The 10,296-nt window shown below is 44.0% G+C and overlaps 1 long non-coding RNA gene across 1 annotated transcript; it reads left to right on the forward strand.

Annotated features, from left to right (window-relative positions):
- The first annotated feature begins 730 nt into the window (after positions 1 to 730).
- On the forward strand, positions 731 to 5,993 carry LOC128313456 (uncharacterized). The gene is made up of 3 exons (XR_008294197.1): positions 731 to 874; positions 3,942 to 4,179; positions 5,653 to 5,993. It is a non-coding gene; the product is annotated as an uncharacterized LOC128313456 (long non-coding RNA).
- Positions 5,994 to 10,296: the final 4,303 nt, after the last annotated feature.

Here is a 10,296-nt window from a genome sequence, read left to right on the forward strand (position 1 = left end):
CCACTTGAGGGTGTCTGTTACATGCCAAACACTTCATATACACTATCATTACTCTGATCCTCTCAGGGCAACCCTACCCCATGAGTGTGAGTTCCACGCTGTGCAGGTAAGAGTATTAAAGTTCAGAAGGGGATACAACAAGTTGAGTCACACATGGAGACTAGGTAAGGGTATTAAAGCTCAGAACGGGGGATGTAACAAGTCGAGTTACACATGGAGACTAGGTATGAATACTAAAGCTCAGAAGGGGATACAACAAGTCAAGCTATACAAGTAGACTAGGTACAAGTACTAAAGCTCAGAAGGGAGTGTAAGAAGTCGAGTTACACATGGAGACTAGGTAAGAGTATTAAAGCTCAGAAGGGGATACAACAAGCCCAGTTACACATGGAGACTAGCCATGGCATGAGTTGCTAGGGGTTGAACTAGTGCTGTTTGCCCCATGATACCTGCTTATCCCATTGCTCCAAGAGCTGGACTTCTGGAGGAAGCAGGAAGTTGTTTTTCTGTGTTTGAGTTCTCCTTGGATGTTCTTTACTGGCATCCAGTGAGAACAAATTCCATACGCAGCTACAGAGATGCAGATGTGAAGGAGTGGAAGCCTGGAACCTGTTTAATTTACAGTTCAGCAAACAAATACAATTTCCCTGAATCAACCCTCCAGGAGTGTTAATGGAATCTAACCTCTTATTTGAACGCTGTAATTCCAGAATGTACCTCGGTGATATAACAAAGGACACGGATACCAAATATTGTTCTCAATGTATTGCAAGTGCCATACGAAGTTCTGTTGTTGTTTTGAGGACATTCGCTCTGCGGCAAAACATTGTATGTAGCTTCAGAAATGATAACTGCATTCAGAATGGCAACAGAGGTAAAATTTTATGAATTACTTAGATTTTTTTTTTCTTATAACCAACTAAAAGTCTATGTAAATTTGGAAAAAAGAGTTGTCCCTCTTGATTGCAGATGCATTTCCATTAACGTGAGCTGTACTTTTAATACAAGGTGTTTTAGTATCATGACTAAAAGGACCTGGGATGACTTATGGGAAGGAGGTAAAGGTTTTGGACCAAACCCACAGTTCAGAGCTGGTGTTGCACAACATTATACCTGCAGAACTTTTCACACGTTCAGGCCCTTCTCCAGACTCACTGACTGAAAATTTTGAGTAGAGTCTTAGGCATGTGTATTTTTAAAAAGGTGATTAAGCTGTGCAACCCTGGTTAAGAACCTCTGGGCTGGAGCATGACTTCCCTGGGATGGTACACTGAGTAGCAATGATGCAATATTTCCCTTCAAATGGTGGTTTCCGCTACAAAAAAAATTCTTCCCCTCCCCTTTCCTCACTGTTAAGAATAAATAATTAGAAGAACTGTGCAATGAAATAAACACGGGCATATACGTTCAAAGATGGGAAATATAAATTTCATTTTCAGAGATGTGCACCTTCATTGTCTTCCATGATACCTGATGCAGGTAGGGTTTCCTAGCCACCTGTATGCTGGGAAAGAGTTTTTGAGGACAATACACTTTTTACTAACAAAGCCTAACGAAGAAGCCAAAATACTTTCTTTTCATCCAATCACATGATTAGATGGAAATGACATTAGAAATCATGGAATTCAACTGCTTCATTTTACATTTAAGAAACTGAGCCTAAAGTGGGGAAGGGACTCCTTTCATGTCACACAGCTTTTCCCTACAGCATAAACTATGTGCTTCAGTGACCAACCTAGGAATGCAAACCAAGCTCTCCATTCTTTTTCAGAAACTGGCCTTACTGACATTAGAAGGAACACAAACAGTGGCTCAGCCATGTCTAGAAATGAGATTCTAGTCTTCAATAATAAAGTGCCAACAGTTTAACCAAGTGTTAAGGGAGAAAAAAACAAAAAAGAAAACACCTAGGCCTGAAACATTTTCCTTAGAAAAGTTACCCATCTCCCCAAAGAGTAAAATTACCAGGGGCTCCTGTGTGGCTCAGTCTGTTAAGCATCCGACTTCAGGTCAGGCCATGATCTCAAGGTTTGTGGGTTCGAGCCCTGTGTCAGCTGTGCTGACAGCTCAGAGCCTGGAGCCTACTTCTGATTCTATGTCTCCCTCTCTCTTTCTGCTCCTCCCTGGCTCACACTCTGTCTCTTTCTCTCTTAAAAAAAAAAAATAAACATTTAAAAAAATTTTTAAAAATAAACCTAATAGTAAAATATCCAAAGCTACCTGTACATTTGCTTTCCTGTCATCAATGTGAACTGTCCTTTGAGGACATATTTAAGGGTAGACTTAGCCAGAACTTCATTGTGTGCTGTTTTTCTGGATCTATACTTGTTCTTCCAAATTCAGTCTCTTTCCTTTCCCTAGCCCCTACACACAAACACACACACATACACACACACACCTAAAGAAATCCCTTGGAGAAGGAAACTTAAGGAAGGAGATCTGATTTTAAATAATCCATATAATATCAGTAATGTCTATGGGCTAATTGTGTCCCTCACCCCATTCATATCACGAAGTCCCAGCCCTAGAATCTCAGAATGTGACTGTATTTGAAAATAGGGTCCTTAAAAAAAAATTCTTTTTTTTATTTTTGAGAGAGAGTATGTGTGTGTGAGGGTGGGAGGGGCAGAGAGAAAGAGAGAGAGGGCGACACAGAATCTGAAGCAGGCTCCAGGCTCTGAGCTGTCAGCACAGAGCCTGACTTGGGTCTCAAACCCACAAACCGAGAGGTCATGACCTGAGCTGAAGTCGGACGCTTAACTAAGTCGCCTGGGTGCCCCAAAAATAGGGTCTTTAAAGAGGTAACTTAGTTAAAACTAGGTTTTAGGATGTGTCCTAACCCCATATGAATGGTGTCCTTATAAGAAGAGGAAATCAGGACACAGATACACACAAAGGGAAGCCCATATGAACACAGCAGGAGAAGATGGCCATCTACAAGTCAAGGAGAAAGGTCTCAGAGGAAACCAACCTCGCCAACACCACGATCTCAGACTTCTAGCCTCCAGAACTGTGAACAAACAAATTTCTTTTAAGACACCTTGTCTTACCATCCAGTGGTATTTTGTTATGGCAGCCCTAGAAAATGAGTACGCCGAGTCACTGTATTCATCCACCATGATAAGCTTTACTCCTTATCTTTAACAAGTTCATGATGCTCAGAATGGAATGCCAGTGTCATCACTTTACCGTGTGGTTAAAATGACAGAAAACCCAACTCCAGTAACTGAAGTCACAAATGGGATGTATTTATCTCCAACAACTAGAATGTCAAGAGGTAGCACAGACTGCAAGAACAGTTTGATCAGGGTGTGGCCTCCTCTGCCCCTCCTTGTTTATTAGGCACGTGGTTGGGTTGGCTCCTCTCAAGGTGGAAAGATGGCATTAGGTACACATGCTTCTTCACCCCCATCCAAGAAGAAAGAATGTCAGCACATAACCACTGAAACAAGTCCAGGCTTCCTCTGATGGAACCAGTCATTATTACACTAGTATCAACAACAAATGTTCATTGAGCACTAAGCCTGTGCCAGACCCTCTTCAAACTCACTTTGCTTTTGTTGAATTGACTCTGGTAATCTTCAAACTCAGTTTGCTTTTGTTGAATTGACTCTGGTAATCCTTATAAGAAGGGCAATGGTACTACCCTGATTTGTTTGTTCAACTGAAGCCAACACCGGAAGCTCAGGAAAGGTAAGCCCCCTGCTCCTAAAGCATAAGGTCGTTTCACAATGCACAGAATGGATATCAAAGAAACAGCGCAGTATGAACAAATCCATGCCTCTGAAATTATAACTACACCATGCTCCGGTTTTCCTTAATGGTCTAGCTTAATACAGGCAACAAGTAAGACACATCCTGTTTTCATTGTCCATATTACCTAAATTACCCTTTTTCCTAAATATGCTTTTGAATGTCACAGTCTTGTTTACTCTTTGCAGGTACAGATGCCAACAGAGACCAAGTTGAGAAGCATGCAGGTTTCTGGAAATTTGTTCCCAAACGTGTGCCCAGCCTTCCTCCTGCACGGTATACTGGCCTCTTAGGTCAAATCTGGCCTCTTTAATTCTGCTGCTTTTCTGACACTTGTGTGGAAGCCTCTTAGCTTGTTCTGACTTGTGTGGAGCTACCTTCCCTGTTACTCCTGATTCACAGGAAGAAAGGAGCCATCACAGACAGGTATGTGGCACTGCTTTAGTTTGTCTCACTGTTACCTCCCTCCAACCCCAGCCTTGTACCTGCTAGGTGGTTCCGTGTAAAGGATTAGATGCACTGGTCTGACAGTTTCCATTTTTCTGAATTCAACTTGAATTTTATCATGGGTCACAAAACCCAGAAATGCATGTATTATGATTTATGGCATTCTAGTAAACCAAGTGTTAATCTCATCAGGCTTCACTGATTTGAAATAAATAATGGGTGGGGCACCCAGCTGGCTCGGTCAGTTAAGCATCTGACTTTGGCTCAGGTCATGATCTTGCGCTTCGTGAGTTCAAGCCCCACATCGGGCTCCGTGGAGCCTGGCGCCTGCTTCAGATTCTGTGTCTCCCCCTCTCTCTGCCCCTCTGCAGCTCGCGCTCTGTCTCTATCTCTCTCAAAAATAAAGAAACATTAAAAAAAATTTTTTTAAAGAAAAAAATAATGGGCGACTTACTGCCTGAATGCTAAATATTTAAATGCCACCTTGGCACAACTTAGTGCAACTTTTGGGGAACATAATCTGACAATGCTTTATCAAAAATTATCTCACGTTTGTATCTTTTATATAGTCATCCCACTCCTGGGTCTTATTTAAAAGTGGAGGGGTAAAAGCATTATGCACAACTATGTTCATTAAAGACCGGCTTAGAATAACATAAATGGAAACAATATACATTCCAACCATATGCATGGCTAAGACAATTATAGTAAAGGGCTCCTTGAAGGAAATATTATGTAACTATTAGTAGTTTCCTTTGTTTGGAGCCCTCTTCCACCCCCTCTGCCTTACTTTTCTGCCAGCTAACTCCCACTTAGACTTGAACACTCAGGGTACCCACCCCTGTACTCGGTGTCCCCCCCCCCCCCGTGCTTATATAACACCTGGGCACACCTCTGTGAAAGGATTTATAGCCCATCCCAATAATTTTGCTTGTCAGTCTCCCCCAGTGAATTGCAACTCATTGAGGCAGAGCCTATCCTCTGTGCAGCAAGTTAAAAATCAGAAGGGGCAGGGGCAAGAAATAATAGTATTCCTAACACACAAAAGTCAGGCTTCAGCTGACTTCAGGCTGCTTTCTCCCAAACACCCAGCCCCATCAGCACCCCCACCTCTCAAATCTCTACCGGAAGGTGGTCTCGCTTTCTGCCTAAAGTCCCTCTGGAGGAGAGTCTTTGGCGGGCAATGGGTAGGAGTTCAGCAGTAGGGCCTATGGAATATTCCAGGAACCATTAACATCCTTTTACATCTCCTTTCACAAAGTTTCTTTCTACGAAAGTCAGAGTTACCTCACACAAATGGGACTGCAAACGCTCGGGGAGATTCGGTTTACACTGAAACGCGGCTCGCGTCCCCTCCTTTCTGGCAGCACTGCTTCAAAGAGCAGGAAGGGGACTCAGCCCTGGTCGGGTGTCGGGGATTTGAGGTCTCTTTCATCTCCCTTTCTTTTCCAGCCTGGCTCCCGGAGGCTCCGCGCCGCGCTCCCTTTTGCCCGCCCGACTTCTGAGCGGAGCGCTCCGGAGGGAGGAGAACCGGCGAATCCTCGCGGGCTCCAGGCGCTCGCGGACCGAGCCCGCCCCCACCCGTGCCCGGCCCCGTCACGTTGGCTGCAGAGCGCATCCCGGCTGCGCCCCGGCGGGGAGGCGCGGAGGGTAGCTGAGGGGAGCGGGTCACGTGAGAGGAGGAGTCTGACCCACTTTCGCCGGCAGCCGGCGCATGCGTAGTTCCGGGCTGCACGCCGGCCGGGAGGCTCACGTGGAGTCGCACGTGCAGGGTGCTCCCGCCAGGGGCCCGGGGCGGGGCGCGCGCGGGGCGGGGCGGGGCGCGCGCGGGGCGGGGCGCGCGCGGGGCGGGGCGCGCGCAGGGAGGCGGGCTGGGGTTGCGGGACCCGTCGGTGGGTCTGATCGACGGGCTGGAGCCAGCGGCGAGCGTGGGGTTCCCGCCACCCTGGGCCCGGTACCCGCAATTTTGGAGTGCTGCTTCGGCGCCCTTGGGGGGCTTCCCACGAATTCATCGAATTCAGTATTTCTGAACGCAAAAATTAAAACAGAGTTCCTGCACATATGCCCTTTGTTGGTATCAGCAAATCCACGCCTCGGAAATTTACCCTACAGATGGGCTCTCCCTTTTGTGAAATGTCGCTCCAGAAGGATAATCGTTGTATCACTGTTTGATATCACAAATGATGGGAAACAGTCTGTCCGACCATAAAACCGGTCAATTCGTGGGCTCATAAAGTATGATTGGGCCTTATCTGAAATTCTTTGCAGCCGTTAAAAAGAAATGGACGGCTCTACAGATACTGATCTGAAGAGACTTCCAAGACCCATTCGGTGATGCAAAAAAAATTTAAATGGAGCACAACAGCGTGTATGGGATGCTGACATTGGCGTGGCAAAAATACACATACGTGTTTGTAAATGTACAGGATATGTATAGAATGTATAGATATGTATAGGATATGTATAGATGTATATAGAATGTACAGAATATCTCTGGAAATACGCATAAGAAACTGGTAAAGGAAGGTATATTCAATGACTGAGGGGTCAGGGAGAGGAAAGAAACTGACTTCCACACTTTTGTAACCTTTACATTTTGTACCTTGTATGATTTTATTTTTATTTTTTTATGATTATTTTTAAATACAAATTTGAAAAACGAAAAGTTATTTAGCACTCTGTGCTGGACATCAGGAATTATGTAAATTAGTTCCTTCTAGAAAGTTTGTCTCGTATAGTATCTGCACCATTTCCTATTCTATTTAGTTTGTATCTGAATGTTTCAAGCTTTCTGATAAACTCTGATAAGAGATTTTTTTGAACTCCCAAGGTGAACAACTCAATAGGTCCTCTGTGTGATTAAGATACTCTCCAAGTTCTATCTCTTAAGAGAAGACATCTTAACTAAGGGACTCTCAGTAACAAACATTTGCACAATAAAGCTCAGGCAACAATATTGCTTCTGAGATTAACTTTTCCTCTCTCAATTACTCTGTGAGTTTGTATTGCAGCTATTATTGTCATTGTAGTTATTTTATATGTATCAGTTATAGTATATTTGATTGCAGTAACAGCAAATCTGAGTGGTTTGAGCAGAAATCTCATTTAGTTGAAGTCTAGGATAGGGTGGACTTCAGGAGTAGTTTGATTCAGCAGCTAAACAATGTCATGAGGATTTGGTTTCTCTCCATTCCTCTGCCATGCATTTCATGGTGTCAGCTTCATCTAAAGTTTTGGGAAGGTGTCACTTAGTAAAAATGCTTCTTTACTAGAGGCAGTAGCAAACATCTCATATAACTCATTGGCCTGAGTTGGGTCAAGTACCCACTCAGGAACCAATAAGTTGGGGAGAACTAGAAAAAATACAAACAAACAAACTGGGTTTGGATGTTGAGGAAGCAATGATGATGCCCCTCACCTCACATCCATTATTACTGCTCTCACCATTACAGTTGACAGTTGTGTTAACTCCTTAACAGGGGTTAAGGACACTGGCTCCCGGCTCAGTGCAAGATCCACGTATAACTTTTGACTCTCCCACCCCCCACTTAACTACTAAGAGCCTACTGTTGACCAGAAGCCTTACCAATAATATAAACAGCTGATTAACACACATTCATGTTAAATAGATTATATGCCGTATTACAATAAAGTAGGCAGAGAAAGGAAAATGTTAAGAAAATCATAAGGAAGAATATGTTTATGGTATTGTACTGAACTTATCAGAAAAAAAAATTCAAGTATAAGTGAATCTATGCAGGGGTCCCTGGGTGGCTCAGTTAAGCATCAGACTTTGGCTCAGGTCATGATCTCATGGTTCATGAGTTCGAGCCCCACGACAGGCTCTGTGCTGATGGCTCAGAGCCTGGAGCCTACTTCAGATTCTGTCACCATCTCTCTGCCCCTCCCCTGCTCTCACACTGTCTCTGTCTCTGTCTCTCTCATAAATAAACATTAAAAAAAATTTTTTTAAATAAGTGAACCTATGCAGCTCAAACCTGTGTTGTTCAAGGGTCAACTGTATTTGCCCCTTTTCTAGGTATGGATTAGGTAACAGGTCTTGGCCTGCCCCACATTGTGCAGCCACTGCATGTGCATTTTCCCTGCACTGTACCTCTTCCCAGTGGGAGAGGGGAAATTTGTCTCCAATACTAGGAAAACAACTTGAGTTACAGTGAAAGATCAAATGATGTCATCTTAGCAGGATCATATAAAGGAAGTATACAGGCACCATATTTATGTGCTATTTCTTTATCCACCCATCCAATTAGTCTTAGAATCCTACTGTATGTGGACACACATGAAATCTTGGAGAAAACCAGAACACATTCACAACCAAGACCCTAACCTCAAAGTGAATATGGTCAAGTCAGGCATGTAAGAGAGACACTTGGAAAACATTAAAATAATAATATGAGACAGCATGCAATTAAGTGCCTAAGTGGATAATAATGCAGTGTGGCAGGTACTCACAACAAAGGGAGACCACAGAGGCAGAGATTGGTTGGAACAAGACAGCAAATAGAAGAGGGCCTTGACAGAATGCTCAGATTAAGTAAGATAAACAGGGGAGAAGGGAAGGGCTGTATATAGTCAGACAGTATAGAGTAAAGGAGGGAAGTAGAAATGAATCTAGTATTCTCAAGATTGGAGACCAGACTTAGTGACATGGGGTGGGGGGTTGGTGGTGGTTGTGCTGAACATGAGTGAGAGATGATGTTGGAAATGTCAGGAACCAGGTTCCCCAGGTTTATATCCCTTGTGCATATAGAGACATAGTGATTATTTAAACTGCACTGACTCTTGCTCCCACCTGCTCATCCTTTCCAAATCTCACCCTGTTATATGAGAGAGTACCTGAGTGTCTTCCACATGCACTACACATCACTCAGCCAATTACAGTCACCCTACAGCACCTGCCAGGCCCCTCTGTCCTGCTCTGGTCCCCCTCCTATCATCCTTTCCTAGGAGAGCAGGATGAATGATGACGACTCAGCACCACTTGACTGGTTACATGGGGAAGAGAGGGAGGGGTCGAGAGTGATTCCAAACATACTCACCATGTCTGCTGCATGCTATGACCTCAGGGTACACGTTACATATGGATCATGCCCGTAATTGGCATGTTTGCACCATAAGGGGGAGGCTCTCTTCCAGCACACTGGGTGTTCAAGTACTGAACAACTGTTAGGTCAAGATGAAGGGGAACTCCCAAGGGCAGAACCCGGACTACACAAGGCGAACGAAGCCTCAGCTGCAAAATTTGACGATGCATCTACTTCTTGGGTCTCACAGGGGCAACCCTACGGCAATGGTGTGCCACTGTCTTTGTTTTGTGGTCTGGAGAGGCCAAAACTAGAAACCTAAAAGTGTCCATCTGAGACTTTCAGACACATAGCATTAAAAGGAAGGTTTAACAGTTGTTAGTCATAGATGTTGATTTTGATTCACACCCGTATATTTGTTTGTGTTTTTTTCCCTCTATTTCATTCTTTTGAAAGTCTTTTTTACTCACTCTTTTTTTCCTAAAGCCCAATTCATGCTACAGACTTTGAATTGTGAACTGGATGTGTGAATTTATATGGAAATATAAGTTGTATATTCATCTGATAACTGAACAGACATGCAGCAAGGGCCTGCAGGGAGAGACCAGGGATGCATTAGTTATTGGGAGTATGAAGGAAATAAACAAAGGAAGTGGAAGGCTTGCTTTCCAGGAAATCGCAGACTATTAGGGGAAATGGCCTATAAGGAGACGACACGCTTGTAAACAAATCAGTGTAGTAAGCAAGTATAAAAGTTTATCAGGGTTGGGAGAACATAAGAGACTGAATGGCTGTCTCCTACCAGGGTTGGCTGTGTGTGAGGACAGGGAGAAGTCAAGAAAGGGCTTTGTGTAGGATGTAATACCTGTCACAGGTCTTCAGAGGTCAGGCCCTCATAAACCAGGCATTGTGTTAAGCAGAGGGTTATTAAATCCCAGATGTTAGAAAAAACTCACAGCCCTCTTGGGCATAGGTCTCAAAACAGAAGATGGCAAAGGTCCTGAGAACTGATCAATAGGGCTTTCTGCTGAGTGCTTTGAAGAGACAGAAG

Source organism: Acinonyx jubatus, chromosome E1, assembly GCF_027475565.1.
Source record: "Acinonyx jubatus isolate Ajub_Pintada_27869175 chromosome E1, VMU_Ajub_asm_v1.0, whole genome shotgun sequence".
In the NCBI taxonomy this organism is placed as follows: domain Eukaryota; kingdom Metazoa; phylum Chordata; class Mammalia; order Carnivora; family Felidae; genus Acinonyx; species Acinonyx jubatus.